Source organism: Crotalus tigris, unplaced genomic scaffold (genome assembly GCF_016545835.1).
Source record: "Crotalus tigris isolate CLP2741 ecotype Arizona unplaced genomic scaffold, ASM1654583v1 scf7180000017596.1218436, whole genome shotgun sequence".
Classification (NCBI taxonomy): Eukaryota; Metazoa; Chordata; class Lepidosauria; order Squamata; family Viperidae; genus Crotalus; species Crotalus tigris.
This window is the reverse complement of record NW_024096501.1, coordinates 59,088-75,011: the sequence shown is the minus strand read 5'-3', so window position 1 is coordinate 75,011 and position 15,924 is coordinate 59,088. Positions and strand designations below refer to the sequence as shown.

Here is a 15,924-nt window from a genome sequence, read left to right as displayed (position 1 = left end):
AACTGGAACTGACTTCCTATAACATGAATTCATTATTTTATCTTGCATTCTAGAAAAATGGAGAATTGCTCTTGACCTCCTTCTGTTTTATGTCCTTTATGATAGATATACATAAAGATGGTTTCATATTTTCTCTCATTGTTCTGAGGTCTAAACACTCCAGTCTTTTTAGCCCTCTCATCATTTTTATTCTTACCTTTGTTCCAGTAAACTGAACAAACATGATCTGAGACAAAATCTGACAAACACAAAATAGCCTGGTTACATACGTTCTTTGTAGAATCACTTGTTCCTTCAGAGATTAGCAAGAAAGAATATTTGGCTATTTATTACATCTTGGAAGTTGTTCAGTTACATCTTTAGTTTTTGCTGTTAACAGCACAGTTCACACCTGGATAGATTTGACTGACACACATTTTATTTTTTTAATTTCTCATGCTATTGAATCACTCATCACAATCCCTTCGTTTCTGAAAAAAAGAACAGAACACAGATGCATGTCTTCCATCCTTCTGTCTATTGTTCCTCAGTGTCTCTTCCTTTGAAGGTTTGGGACCTTTTCCTTTGGCAGAATCTCAAAGATATATTTCCAAGTTTCAGCTCTTACTCCTTTTCCTTGATCTGATAGAACTTGATTTTCCCTCATCAGCTGAGGCATAGTTGCTCACTGTTCAAATTCTTTGACTTTTTATTCTCCACCTTCTCTAAGCTTGCACTTCATATAAACATATGCTGGATGGTTTTCAAGCAGGAACATAAACAGGTGCAAACTTTTTTTCCCATGTTGTTTCATAAGTGCCACCCAAATAAGCTTTTATTTTTCTTATTCTTTTTTTCAGGTTCTTAGCTGGAATTAAGGAAAAGCTTCCTAACGGTGAAAACAATTAACCAGAGGAACTCCTTACCTTCAGAAGTTGTGGGTGCTTCATCACTGGAGGTTTTTAAGCAGAGACTGGATAGCCTCTTGTCTGAAATTGTATTGGGTCTCTTGCTTGAGCAGGGGGTTGGACTAGAAGATCTCCAAGTCCCTTTTAATTCTGTTATTCTGTATTTAGTCTTTTATCAGCCCCGAACTGTCCTTCCTTCAGTTACTGGGTCCTACCACCAACAGATAGATCCTCATTCATACCCTCTCCCCACCCTCCCAAATACATACTGAAAGATTGTAGAAAGCCTACACTTCAGCCACTATTCAGAACAGCAGCTAATAAGAGTAACTAGAGCAGACATGTCAAACACAAGGCCTGGGGGCTGGATGTGGTCTGTGAAGTGGTTTCATATGGCCCGCGAAGCCATCCTGGAAACAGTGAGGGAACAGCTCCCTCTGCCTTGGCCCTGGCCCAGGCCAGCTGGGAGCCAATGTACCATTTTGTGGTGGCCATTTATGCTGAAACACATTCAATCCATAACCCCCCCCCCGGCATGGCTGAATAGTGAGGCTCCTCCAGTGGACCATGCCTTGGCACTTGCCCTGGTCCAACCCCCTTCTGCCAGATACCCTCAGATCTATCCCACTCCTGCCCAGACCCCCACAGGCACCCTTGACGCGAACGATGTAGAGCTGGCCACATCCACCCAGTAGGCCACACCCACTCCATCTACGCCCACCCAGTAGGCCGCATCCACCCTGGCCACACCCACCCAGACCCTGAGGGCAACCACAATGCTGATGCGGCCCTCAGTGAAATTGAGTTTGACATTGCTGAACGAGAGGGTAACTAAATGCTGGCTAAAGACTTTGCCATAAGGCAACAAAGAAGATCAGAAATGTTCACAATGTAGATGCACACAGAGGTACAGATGTCAGTATCGGTATAGTATATCATATAGGTTTGGGGAAAAGTGTTAAGTTAGGCATCAAGGCATAATTTAAGTTTGTTAAGCTTTTTGTATAAAAAAAATCTCCATGGCAGGACAAGGAAAATAATAGGCTCTTCATTGGCAGTTCATATAATTTCTCCAAATAAGCTCCTCATACATTACTTTTTTTGACAAGATTATTACTACAATCTTCACACTAGAATGAGTGAAAATACCATGGAAAATGAGAAACATTTAAAAAAAACTTGTTTAGAAATACATTGTCTTTATTTTTTATTTTTAGTGAGACTGAGAGATGCAAGAATATTAAATTAACAATGGCTTGCTAGATTAGTTCAAAGACTGATTTTTGCATTATTTTTTTTTTCCAAAATCAACCAAATATATTGGAGGTTCACCAACAGCACATAAGCTGGCTATTACTAATTGTTTTCCCTCTTTTTTATTACTCAGAGATATTATGGTGGTTCCCTTTAACCGTTGTAGCTAATACTAGCTGATCTAGCTCCATGCATTTTGCAAGTAATTTGCAACCCATTAAAATGTAGTTTGTAATTTAATATATAATTTCTTGAATTTCTTATACCTTACAAAATTGACCACATATTTTTACCTTATGTGTACCGTATTATTATGCTCTGTTTACTTTTACTCCATATGGTAAATGAATGAAAAAATGAATGAATAAATGCAAGTAACTGAAGTCCACTAAACTGTTATTTAAATTATTACTGCATATTGTATTAAAGGTTAATTATAAGTTTAGGCAATATTTCCTTAGATTTAGGCGACTTAGTTACTTAGGCTACTGTTACTTGCCATTACCTCTGGTAATGCTTGAGTTGCAGAATTGTAAAGAGAAAAAGGAAAAAACTAAAATCAACCTTGTTTATAGTTTTATAACCCTTCGCTAAATAATTACCTTTTGACTTTCAGAAATAAAGATTTAAAAAGCATTGATTAATGCCTTTGCCTTGTCCTGTACTATTTCCTCTCCCATTGATTCTATTTGATACATACTAAGAACGGGGATAAATGTAGCATGAAGAAATTTTCTTGGAACGAAGTTCCCAGTTCATATCTCAATTACTGCCTGTATTCTCTTCCTTTCCCCATTTGTCTTGCGGGAGATAATAATTACCTTCCAGAAAATGTTTAAGGATTGCTGAGATAATGTTAGGTCCCTTCAGCTACTCATGGCTTTAATCAATTCAACTCAGATTTAATTTGATATTCTTTTTTATTTTTTTGCAGCCTGGCTTAAAATGTTGCAACTGACCATTGCATCGCAGGATATCCAATGCTTCATCATAATGGTCAAATAGTAGCTGGAAAAAAAAAAATCAAACAGAAACTTGGAAAGCCACATCTATCGCTGTCCATCTCTGGTTTTAAAAATGGAAATTTTTGACCCCTGCAAATCATTATGTGGCCCTGACATTTCACAGCAAAGACTTATCTTCTGATTTCCTTTTTCTTGCATTTGAAACAAAGCTAATGCCCTTCTGAACAATTAGCCTCTTTCTGTTAAAACACGCTGGAGGCGGGGCCGGAGAAAGGAAGGCTGGTACACAAAAGGCGAGGCTGTGTACAGGTGAGGACTAAGCAGAAAACTGTTGTAGCAATTTGCTGAACACGGAGGCTTATTGAGGATGCCGTCCTGAATAATACAGGCGAGCTTTGCTCATCTTTTCCTTTCGTCTGTGCAGAACGAGAACTTATGAATGATTCATAGTCTCCCAGCTGAGGAGGGCTTCAAAGAGGATGCTTCTGATTGGGCGTCCTGTGTGAATTACCGGGCTGCGGAATCCTGGATCCCCTTAGCACTGGAGGGTTGAGGAAGCACTTTCATCTGAGCCTCTAAAGTGTTTTGGGTCACAGTTCACCAGGAGATAACGATGCCGATGTACATTCGGAATTAGCTGCCGAGCTACCTGTGTAGTACGGTGTGGAAAAAGTGAGTTGGTAAGCTCCCAAGTGACTGCCGAGAATCAATTACTGTATTCTGAATACAAGCCTGGCTGCAGGGGATAAACAGATGTCAGAGATTTCCCCCCTCCTAATAAGACCCCAGTAATAGAAAAGCGCTGTCAGCTTCATTTTGCATGAAAAATATATATTAAAAAAAGAAAATAAATAAATAAAAACTCATCGCCAATTTGCATGACCGTTTATTACGCCTCTAAACAAAGCAGTCTGTATTAAAACTCCGGATAAATAATAAAAACAGCCCCCCTCCAAAGGTGTATCCTTCTATCTCTTGCAAAGATAGTTAAAAATAAATTAGACCAAAAGGCCAAACATGTGAAAGCATAACAAAAAATACTACAGGAAAGGAAAAACAACAACAACAATCTTCGGCTCTTTCTTATATTATATCACAATGAAGACATTTCAAAGAAGTTGAAGCTTTTGTTAGTTATTAAAACATGAACTTTTGCAAAAAAAAAACAAACCTTTTATTACTTTCAGGGAAAGTATAGGAATTTGATCAGGATGACGTGAGTTGGCCTGATCCACAATTATGGGCCATTTCCTTCTATTTGATTTTATATTTCCATTATTTAACATAACAGGGCATTTTTCTTACATACAATGTATTCATAAATATATATGATAAAAAATAACCAGAAAGAAATAGTTCAATCATCAACTACATCCTCCACCATCATTGGCTTCCTGATTTCACAGATTAATGTGGAAACGGAATAGACTTATAAAATGAAGACACCTCTTGGACATACACCAAACCACCCACTCTTAGCATTTTCAGACTGACCCATGAAATGGGTGTGTTGTGCCAGTTCAATACAATTCACTGAGATAATTACATCTGAGAATATTTCCTACATTATCTTAGGCATGAGTACTCAGAAATAAGCCCCGATGCATTTAATAAGATTTGTTTCCAGGGAATTACATGCAGAAATACAGTGCTTTAACACCATCAGCACCCTTTCAGAATTTGGACCACAGCAATTCAAGAACCTGTAAAAAATTTTTTGCAGAGCTTTTAGTCAGAATTCCATAGCTTTGCTAAATGATCTTTCATAGATTTCTGCCATATTTATTTCTTAAATTTATTTGCCACCCATCTTGTGATTTAAGATAGTTCCAGGCAGTTCAAGGCATATCTTTATTCATCCTTAGGTAGACAATTGCAAATGAACTTCAAGCTGCCATTATATACATATTTTGTGAGCATATAAATCCCATTGTTTCCATAAGTCTTTATATAAGATAAGCTAACCTTTATTGTCAGTATATATGTATATATGTGTGTGTGTGTGTGTATGTGTATGTATGTATGTAGTAAAAACAAATAAATACAAACACCAGGATAATATCAAACTAGGATTTGTTTAATAAAATGCTGAGCTTTCGTCGGCCAGCACTGCCGACATCATCAGAGCATAAAAACAAGTCAATGAGAGTTCCCTTTTTTTATATAACGCTGGCCGATTTTGCACATGGCTCCTGGACCTAGTCATCGGTCCATCTGATATCTCTGATTGTTTCATTCTTGGAAGGCACGTAATCACTGTTCTCTTGATGGTTTTTAAAGCTGCAGTTCCCTTATCCGCTTTCTTTTCTTCAATCCCTTCCCTTGTGCATCCCCCGCTGTCTGTTATTGCACCACTAACTTCTAGGGCTGCTTCTCCCCCTTTCTCCTTCTTTTTGCCCATTGCTTTCTGCGTATGTATCCAATTACCCAGATTCGTTGTTCCCTCCTCCCCCTTTTTTTTGATCGTTTCCCTCATCTGCTCATGGCTATCTGCTGTAGTCTCAATGATTTTTAGGGACGCTGCTCCCCCCTCCTCCTTTTCCCCAACCGTTGATTCGCTTGTGTGTCTCCAACCCCCTCCTTGTTCTACACACTTTCGCTCATTCCCTCTCCTTGTCTCTACCCCAAGGCATAACTGTTCTGTCCCTGGAAGGCTGTTAGCAGGATGTGTATCCAATAAAACCCTCTTGATTTTTTGCCCCATTGCTCCTGCGCGTGTGTGAGTGTTTCCAAGATGGTCTGTCAGACGGGTCTGAATGTTTGTCCAGGAAGGCTCTAGCGCACCTGTTCCTGTCTCAACTCTTCTGTTGGAGGATGTTGCTCCTCTCAGGAGATGCCCCAAGGCATGTTGAAAGCCTCCTTCCCACCATTCACTCCGATCTTCCATCGCTTGTGATCCTTGCGCCTGCATCACCAAACTCTCTGCAAGATTCGTATTAGATTCTACTCCACCCTTAATTAGCTCTCTTGCTCCTCTTGCTCATGTACAGACCCAACGGGGGGGGTCCCCTGTTGTTTCTATCGCTATATCCCTCTGGTCCTGTAAAGGGTGGATGAATTGCTTTCATTGGGAATCCTGGAGTTGTTTTTCTCACGTTCTCAGCATTTGGTGTGCTGAGCAGAGTTCTACATAGCGGTTTATAGAGTTCTCATCAGAAAGCCCAGCCTCTTTGTTTTTACTACATGGCATCACCCAGTATTCAATATATATATATAATATCAACAACCTAAGATATGCAGATGATACCACTCTAATGGCAGAAAGTGAAGAGGAACTAAAGAGCCTCTTGATGCGGGTGAAGAAGGAGAGTGCAAAAGTTGCTTGAAACTCAACATTAAGAAAACCAAAATCATGGCATCCGGCCCTCTCAATTCCTGGCAAATAGATGGGGAAGAAATGGAGGTAGTGACAGATTTTATTTTCTGGGCTCCAAGATCACCTCAGATGGGGACTGCAGCCAAGAAATTAAAAGACGCTTGCTCCTGGGGAGGAAAGCTATGGCAAATCTAGACAGCATTCTAAAAAGCAGAGACATCACCCTGCCAACAAAGTGCGTATAGTCCAGGCCATGGTTTTCCCAGTTGCAATGTATGGCTGTGAAAGCTGGACCATAAGAAAGGCTGAGTGCAAAAGAATTGAGGCCTTTGAACTATGGTGCTGGAGAAGACTCCTGCGAGTCCCTTGGACTGCAAGGCATTCAAACCGGTCAGTCCTAGAAGAGATCAACCCCGACTGCTCTTTAGAAGGCCAGATCCTGAAGTTGAAACTCAAGTACTTTGGCCACCTAATGAGATCACTGAAGCAGTAGGTGTGAATTTAAATGGACTCCAGAAGATGGTAGAGGACAGGAAGACCTGGAGGAACATTGTCCATGGGGTCGTGACATATATATATATATATATATATATATATATGTAGGTCTTTGGTTATTCGGGTTTTCTTCCGCATCAAATTGGAAGTGTCTTGGCGACGTTTCGACGAAGTCTCATTCGTCATCTTCAGGCTGGTGTTTTTGGCTTCGTGCTTCTAGGAGCACGAAGCCGAAAACACCAGCCTGAAGATGACGAATGAGACTTCATTGAAACATCGCCAAGACACTTCCAATTTGACGTGGGAGAAAACCAGAATAACCAAAGACCTACATACAAACACCCGCGAAAACCTCAGAAAACATATATATAATAGTCTTAAAAATATGAGTCTCAGGTATATTCATATGCAACATCATATATATAATATACTGTATATATTACAGTCCATTTTGAATACATAAGGGAAAAAGAGTCTTGAGAGTTAACAAGACAGTTATCTGAGATTTCTTCTGTTAGTCTCTATCAGGGATTGTTTTTAGCTGTTAAGTTGTTAAAATTAAGTTGTTAAATTGGGGACTCAATGGGAGAATTTCATGCTGAAGGTGGCTGTTAGGTTGATGGCAGACTCCATGTCTGCCACATTGCTTTCTGATCTCTACCCATCCATCTTTTTGTTATCATATTGAGGTATTCTCGTTCATTATTTTCTTTTTCATTATTTTATTTTATTATTTTACTCCTGTTTTGTTTACAGTATTTTCATTCCTTCCTTTTTATTGTTATAAGCCATTTAGAGTAGCCCCCTGGCAAGATAGGTGGCAAATACATTTAACAAAGAAATAATAAATAAATAATGTTAACAAGGAATTTTCAATGGCTCTGCCAACTCATATTCCCCAAACTAAACTATCCTGAACTAAACTACTCATTTGGGATGTCCAAGACAAGAAGACAATACCACAGGGAAGAAACTTTAGATGTTACTGTAGGAGATGACCAGGCTGAGCCCGAGGGAGGGAGTCAAATGCATTATGAGTCTTGAGTCCCTTCACACCCACAAGAGAACTAAGTCCAGCCACCTTGAATTCCACTGACTACCACCTATTTGCTTTGACTATTAGTAGTTCAGATTCTTGTAGAGAGCATTAGTCTACAATAAATTTATATTCATTTGAACTGCCTGGATTCCTGATCTCCCCCCCACTTGACGGTTATGACAAGGAGGTCTAATGAGGATGAAATATGCTAGTGGGTAGTCAGTGCATTTGTGTTGGAAGAGTCATGCATACAGTTTATACTTCTTAAACAGAAAAGGAAGAATGAATGCAATACACAATAAATAGATCACAGAGCATAGAATTGCAGAGTTGGAAGGGATCTTTTAGGTCTTCTATTCCAATCCCCTGCTCAAGCAGGAGACTCTATACCACTTATAATAATAGTAAAGTTGGAAGGGACCTTGGAGGTCATCTAGTCCAACCACCTGCTCAGGCAGGAAACCCTATATCATTTTGGACAAATGGCTGCCCAGTCTCTTAAAAACTTCCAGTGTTGAAGCATTCACCACTTCTGAAGGCAGGTTGTTCCACTGGTTAATTGTTCTAACTGTCAGGAAGTTTCTCCTTACTTCTAGGTTGCTTCTCTCCTTGGTCAGTTTCCATCCATTGTTTCTTGTCCTGCCTTCAGGCGCTTTGGAGAATAGCTTGACTCCCTCTTCTTTGTGGCAGCCCCTGAGATATTGGAACACTGCTATCATGTCCCCTCTCGTTCTTCTCTTCATTAAACTAGACATACCCAATTCCAGCAACTGTTACTTATATGTTTTAGCCTCCAGTCCCCTAATCATCTTTGTTGCTCTTCTCTGTACTCTTTCTAGAGTCTCAACATCTTTTTTACATCATGGTGACCAAAACTGGATGCAGTATTTCAAGTGTGGCCTTACCAAGGCATTGTAAAGTGGTATTAACATTTCACGAGATCTTGATTCTATCCCTCTGTTAACGCAGCCTAGCACTGTGTTGGCCTTTTTGGAAGCTGTAGCACACTGCTGGCTCATATTTAGGTGATTGTCCACTAGAACTCTGAGGTCCCTCTCACAGTTACTACTACTGAGCAACATACCCCCTATACTTCAGACAGATGTCTCTCCAGTCTCTTTTTAAGAGCCTCCTGTGATGAAGTGTCCACAACTTCTGAAGGCCAACTGCTCCACTAGTTAATTGTTCTCACTGTTAGAAATTTTCTCCTTAGTTCTAGGTTGCTTCTGTCCTTGGTTAGTTTCCATCCATAAGGATCTTCTCTCTGCTTTTACATGAAACTGGGTGAAATCACCAGTACTGAAAACATTATACTCTATCACTTACATGAATAAACATGGTCATTGTCATCATTTGTCATCTTCTTGTTGTACTTTGCAACAGCCCCCACAAGAAATCTTCAAACCAAGATTTAGAAGAGGCAAGAGGAAGTAGCAGAGGAAGACAGAATTGGGATCAGGAGAAGAATATGTGATCATTTGGTTTGATTTTATTTATGTATTAAACTTGCATGCCAGCCATCTCACCAAAGATGACTTTAGGTGGACTAGTAAAGATGACTTTACTTTGGTTTCATGACAGTACAGGGTAAACTAAAGCCTTCCTGAAAAATATGAATTTAGGAAGGAATTTAAAGAAATAGGGAAAATAATCACTAATTGTTCTGGGAGGGAGCTTCAAATGTTTGTGTCACGAAGGAAGAAAGATAAAGAGTCAAAGCCATAGAAAGTTGGGAAGAAAGAATCCTGAGCATGTTAGGCATATTTAAGTGTTTATAAATAACTGATTTCCAGAGCTTTGAGGGCATATTATTTAAATAAAGAAAAATCCAAACATATAGATGGAACCGGTTGTTGCTATAGTGGCAACAACAATAGCCTGAGGCTAATCCAATCAATGTCTAAGATCTTTAGAAAACTATCTCTGGAACTGACATTTCCACTCCCTTTATGGCTACAGTTTTCCCATGTTTCCTATCCACAAATGTATATTCCAGAATGTGAGATATAATGAAGAGAGGAAATTGAGAGAGGAAGCGGGCATCTTTGCCCTACTGGTATTAGATTATTTGTGTAGAGTACAAAATACAAAATACAAATAAATTCAATCTAAAAGGTGTTCCCCAACTGATTCAAAGGAATAGAGAGATCCCGGGAACATGTAATTTAACCTCTTGCCTTCATTTCTTCTGCAGGAGAAGTCCCAAATGCAGCTTGTTTTGTAGCTTTATTGTTGCTGCTGTTTATTACTCTACATCAGGTGTGTCAAACTGCCGGCCTGCAGGCCGGATGCGTCATCTGGAAGCTGCGCCCATCCCATTGCCGGCAATGGCAAAACCATCCCGATACATTGCGCAACATCATGTGAGGTCGTGAGTTTGACACTTCTGCTCTACATAGTTAACCTGTGTTTGTCACACTAACATGTTTGTGCTGGTCTTCCTGTTTTTTTTAGTATGAAAAATAAAGGAATTTTCATATCAATTCCTTGTTCCAAATACCAGTTTAATACAGGATTCCTTGGTCCTCTCTGAACTTGATTGTTCGCTTGCAGTCATTTCCTTACTCAACTAATAACATCATCGGTGAGAGGGAGCATGGGGTTTGCTTCTTGTTTTTATATAGTAGCTTGTGGAAGAAGAAAACAACAATCCACTACTATCACTTCTAGGATATCCTCATCAGTGGAAGAAATAATGGCAAATTAGACAGACAAGTCTATTGAATAATGGCCCACACTAACCAAGTGCTCCATTAGCAAAGCAGCAACCCAATATTCCACAAGAGGAACTATTTATGAACATTATTCTGATGAATACAGATGCACTGCAGCAATCTAGAACACCAGGAAAAGGAAACATACTAGTTATACAATATCTTGTGGATGTCCAAGTGCCTGACCACTCAACCCACTACAGCATAACCAACACAAAGTATAAAAAGGAAAACATTGCCATACATCAAAAACATCTCTGAAACAAAGTCTATTAAAAAAGAAACACAACATCACTATTTCACACAAACTAAGCAAAGCCCTCCAAAAATTCTTAAATAAATCAAAAGACCCAGTAGCTGAAGGGGAGGGGTGAGAAACAGAAGTCATTTCTACAACATATAGTGTAAGGATTGTAATAGCCACTGTGCAGGACAGAGAATGAGAACAGTAGCAGAGCTCATCCATGAATACCAAGTAGCAGTCAGACAACATGACAAAAACACATGGACAGACTCAACCATGGTGTCAACTGAGAACTTTGACCAAGCTAAATATAAAAACATTAAGGAATTCCTGGAAGCTCGTCATTTAGACAAATCAGCCATCAATAGGCACATAGAGATAAACCATGTTTACACATCATTCCAGAGGCGACAAAAAGCTAAGAAGAAAACAAAAAAGATCAGAATGCATCTTCTCCAGCAACCAACACTCAGATAAGCAGGGATTAACACCTGACAAACAATCAAGCAGAAAACAGTTAAGGAACTATCATGGAGAAACTCACACACTTATCAACATTGGCTGAGCAAGTTACTGTATATAAAGAGGGAGCAATCGCTACACTCTCTTGCATTGATTATGTTGAGTAATGAAATGTTTGCAAGCAAACAACTAAGGTCAGAGAGTACGTAGGATACCAAAGTTGAACCCTGAGCTATATATACTCTTCCTCTATTGGAACTAGTTAAATATGTTCTTTTACCAAGTGCATTTGCATATTCAGCTGGACACATTAATTGATACAGAATACTCCCACCAATTTAGACCTTCAGTTGTGCCAAAACAGGAGAATAATTTATTATTTTCATAGCGTGTGAAATAAGCACTAAAACCATCAAGCTAAGAACCAGATTTCTTACCCATGTACAGAAATTTATAACTTTGACAAGAGTTCATAACTTTTGAATGGGTGATTATGAATTAATGCATAGGAAAAGGGAGCATGTTCCACAGACCAATAACGTTGATACATTACATTATATTCCCTGTCTTTTAGGATGACTATAATAATAAGAAATTGATTTGCTTAGCCCTCTTCAGTCTAGTGAAGGATCTAACCTCTCTTGTCCTCATTCTCCCTACTAGAAAACTACAGACATTTCCAGTTAACCAATTGTTCTGAGACATTAAAGCACACTGTGGGCCCAGTTATCATTAAGATCTTAAACCTGCCTGGTTGTGTGAATGTGACAAGTTGAGGTGGGGTGTGAATCAATGGAAACCAGTTTAAAAAACCATGACTTCTTCCTGACACACAGCTTATGTTCCTTTCTATTAAAAAGGTAAAGGTTTTCTTGTTAGCTCACCTCAGTTTCCTAGCCGAGGGAGTCAGTATTGTATGGAGATATTTCTTTGGTCAGGTAGCCAGCGTGACTATACGCCAAAGGCACATGGAATGATGTTACCTTCCCACTGAAGTGGTACCTATTTATCTACTCGCAATTATATGCTTTCAAACTGTTATGTGGGTGGAAGCTGAGGCGAGTAATGGGAGCTAACCCCATTGCACGGAGCGTGGATCTTGAACCTGGGATGTCAGCTTTCCAGCTCACAAGCTCAGCATCTTTAACCGCTGAGCCGTTGCAACCTCAGGTGATCACTTTTGAATACATTTCTTAAGTTAGATATTATAGAAATGATCCCTGAAAATATAGTCTTTCCACCATCGTCTTGTAATTCCTGTATGCGTCTGTATTCTAGACAGCTGCACCAATAACAACAGTAATATTCACCAAATTCCTTGTGTGTCCAATGACACTTGGCCAAAAAAGAATCTGTCCTGTCCTGTCCTGTCCTGGTCTAGTCTAGTCTAGTCTAGTCTAGTCTAGTCTAGTCTAGTCTAGCCTAGCCTAGCCTAGCCTAGCCTAGCCTAGCCTAGCCTAGCCTAGCCTAGCCTAGTCTAGTCTAGTCTAGTCTAGTCTAGTCTAGTCTGTCCTGTCCTATCCTATCCTATCCTATCCTATCCTATCCTATCCTATCCTATCCTATCCTATCCTATCCTATCCTATTCTGTGATAATAAGTAGACTATGATATACAGAATCATAAAAATAGAAAGCATTTCATTTTCACTAATTATTTTAGAATATTGAAACAACTGAGCCCTACCAATTTATATCAAGTTAATAACACTCCCTTCCTTTGATAATGGACATTTGGTTCAGTTTATTTTTGTTTATTAAATTTCTGAACTGCACATTTTACCCAAGTGATTCTGCACTGTTTACAACAGATTTTATTTTATGTATAAAATGATATAAGCACATGAATAAAAGCACAGCTTAAACACAGAGTTAAAATGGAAGCCTTCCTTTCATTTCAAGGGTGAATCAATAATCTCTCTGGGATGCTTTCATTGGTATTCCTGTATGAGAAGGAGGTTGAACAATGATTCAGTGAAAACTTTAGCATGATCAAGACATTGACTTAATTCATTTTTAGGGGAGTAAAATGTATTGGCTTAATCATCAAGAAAGGACCTGTGGATACATTTGTATTTTATTTAAATATTTTGCTCCTAATTGGAAAAGTAACAAGTTTATTCTGTCTTCATAAATGTAGAAATATTAATAATCAGCATATTTTGTGTAACTTGCAAAGCAGTATGTGGTTAACTCCATATTAACTTTTTGGCCCATTTAAATTGGCCTAAAATCATCCACTTATCTTTACTACCTGAGGATAAATATAAATTGTTATCTCCAAAAGCCTTAATCCCATCCGCTCAATAAACGTCCCAAATGCTACCGTGTATTCCAACCCTTCTATATGAAAATTTTGCAAATTAAATTTTGATAAAGAACAATCCCCAGTTTTTGTATGGTAAAACAGTCATATTAAATTACCTTCCCTTGATCAGACTGATATCAATTTTACCACATCAAAGAAAATTTTAATATTGGCTTATGCCTTAAATGTGGAGATTCACAAAATGGAACCCAGAAGTAATGATGATAGATAGATAGATAGATAGATAGATAGATAGATAGATAGATAGATAGATAGATAGATAGATAGATAGTAGGGAGGGAGGGAGAGAGAGAGATATGATAGATAGATATATAGATAGATAGATAGTAGGGAGGGAGGGAGAGAGAGAAAGATAGATAGATAGATAGATAGATAGATAGATAGATAGATAGATAGATAGTAAGGAGGGAGGGAGGGAGAGAGAGAAAGAGATGCTAGATAGATAGATAGATAGATAGATAGATAGATAGATAGATAGATAGATAGTAAGGAGGGAGGGAGAGAGAGAAAGAGATGCTAGATAGATAGATAGATAGATAGATAGATAGATAGATAGATAGATAGATAGAAAGAAAGATTGGGTTGGGTTGAATTAGATTGGATTAAATTAGATTAGATTAGATTAGATTAGATCAGATTAGATTAGATTTTAGGAAGAACTGGTGAATAGGTTACCACACAGAATGGTTTCCTTTTTATTTTTTATCTCACCTTTATTATTTTTATAACTAACTCAAGGTTACAGAACTAATATTCCTCCTATTTTCTTCATCACAACAACCCTGCGGGATGAGCTGGGCTGACAGAGAGTGCTCAGCCCAAAATTACCCAGCCAGCTCTCATGCCTCAGGCAGAACTAAAACTCCCAATTTCCTGGTTTCTATTCTGATGCTGGATAGTCATCTGATGGGGAAGATGTAGGGAATCCTGCAGTATTCAGTGGATTGGGCTTGATATCATCTGTCCCTCCAACTCTATGGTTCTACAGCAGGAGCCAATCTCCACAACGGCAGGATTAGGGATGCATCCCTTCTCATTATATTCTCAGTTTTAGCAAATGTAGACAAATTCAGATGCACAGTCAGCTACTCAGCAGAACTTAGGAAAGCAAAATAAAACCAGTTCCTCTGATAATGGGCTTAGGTAACTGAAGGCCAACAGGATTGGCAAATAAACAGAAGCAAAGAAGAAGAAAGTTACATGCTTTTTTTCAGGGTTTGTTGAAATATAAAAGCAGGGCAAATAAACTCAACAAGGAGCGATGATGCTCAAAGGCTGTGTGAACTTGGAAACAGAAAGGCAAAATGTAATGGACAGAGAGGAGATAAAGATTTCTGTTTAGTTAGAGCATCCTGTTAGAGAAAAGATACTCTGCAGGACTCTCTTGGCAGTTTCATCTGCAAAAAGGGATTCAGAAAGAGCCCACTTGTTCTCACTACTTCCCTCCCTTCTGCAGAAAACGTCAATATTTGATCTTCGTCATGCAAAACAGGTACATCACTGAGAGGAGACCAGGATGAAATCCTCTCCTTGAAAAACCTGATTTCCATAGGTGTCAAGGTTGCATTTAAACAGGCGACCACAGGATGAAATGATACCATCCAAAATCAGTTTTGTTTCACATGCAGCTCAGTCTGGTGCCGAAAAGAAAGAGTGGGCGGGGTGCAGGTAGGTCTTCTGAGGAAGGGAGGCAAGGAACAGCTTTCTTCTCGGTTACACAGGACTGGATTTTGTTTCTGAGGCTTCTGTTCCTGCTGCAGATTTTAACCAAGTAATCCATAAATAGCTGCTTTTTGTTTAGGAACCTAAAACAGAGGAATCAGGCCAAAAATACATTTTGGCCTTTTTAGAGTGTCACCTTTCCCCCCCCCCCGCCCCGCTTCTGTCATGAAAAGATGTCTAAGTAAACGAAACCAGCAGTAACCTATGTCGCTTCTGGGTGTTGTTGTTTCTTGTTTGTTTGGTTTTTCTTATGTTTAAAGTTCATTTCCTGTGTCATTTTGAGGTCACTTCATTTTGGGCACTAGGGGGTAGCATCGGGCTTTTTCATAGATATCTGCTATCTACTATTCAGGCTAACGTTTTGGCGAATACATCCTGGAAAGAGATACTTCAATTATATGTGTCTACCTAGGTGTCAAATATATTTATTAAAAAAAAAAAAGAATGAAGAGAAGTTTAGGAACAGAGTTAGACTCAAAAAGCCTGAATCAAATGTAAA

At 39.0% G+C, this 15,924-nt stretch overlaps 1 non-coding gene across 1 annotated transcript; it reads right to left on the bottom strand.

The window, feature by feature from the left end:
• Positions 1-12,522: 12,522 nt before the first annotated feature.
• LOC120318383 lies at positions 12,523-12,612 on the bottom strand. The gene has a single exon (XR_005559476.1). It is a non-coding gene; the product is annotated as a small nucleolar RNA U3 (small nucleolar RNA).
• Positions 12,613-15,924: the final 3,312 nt, after the last annotated feature.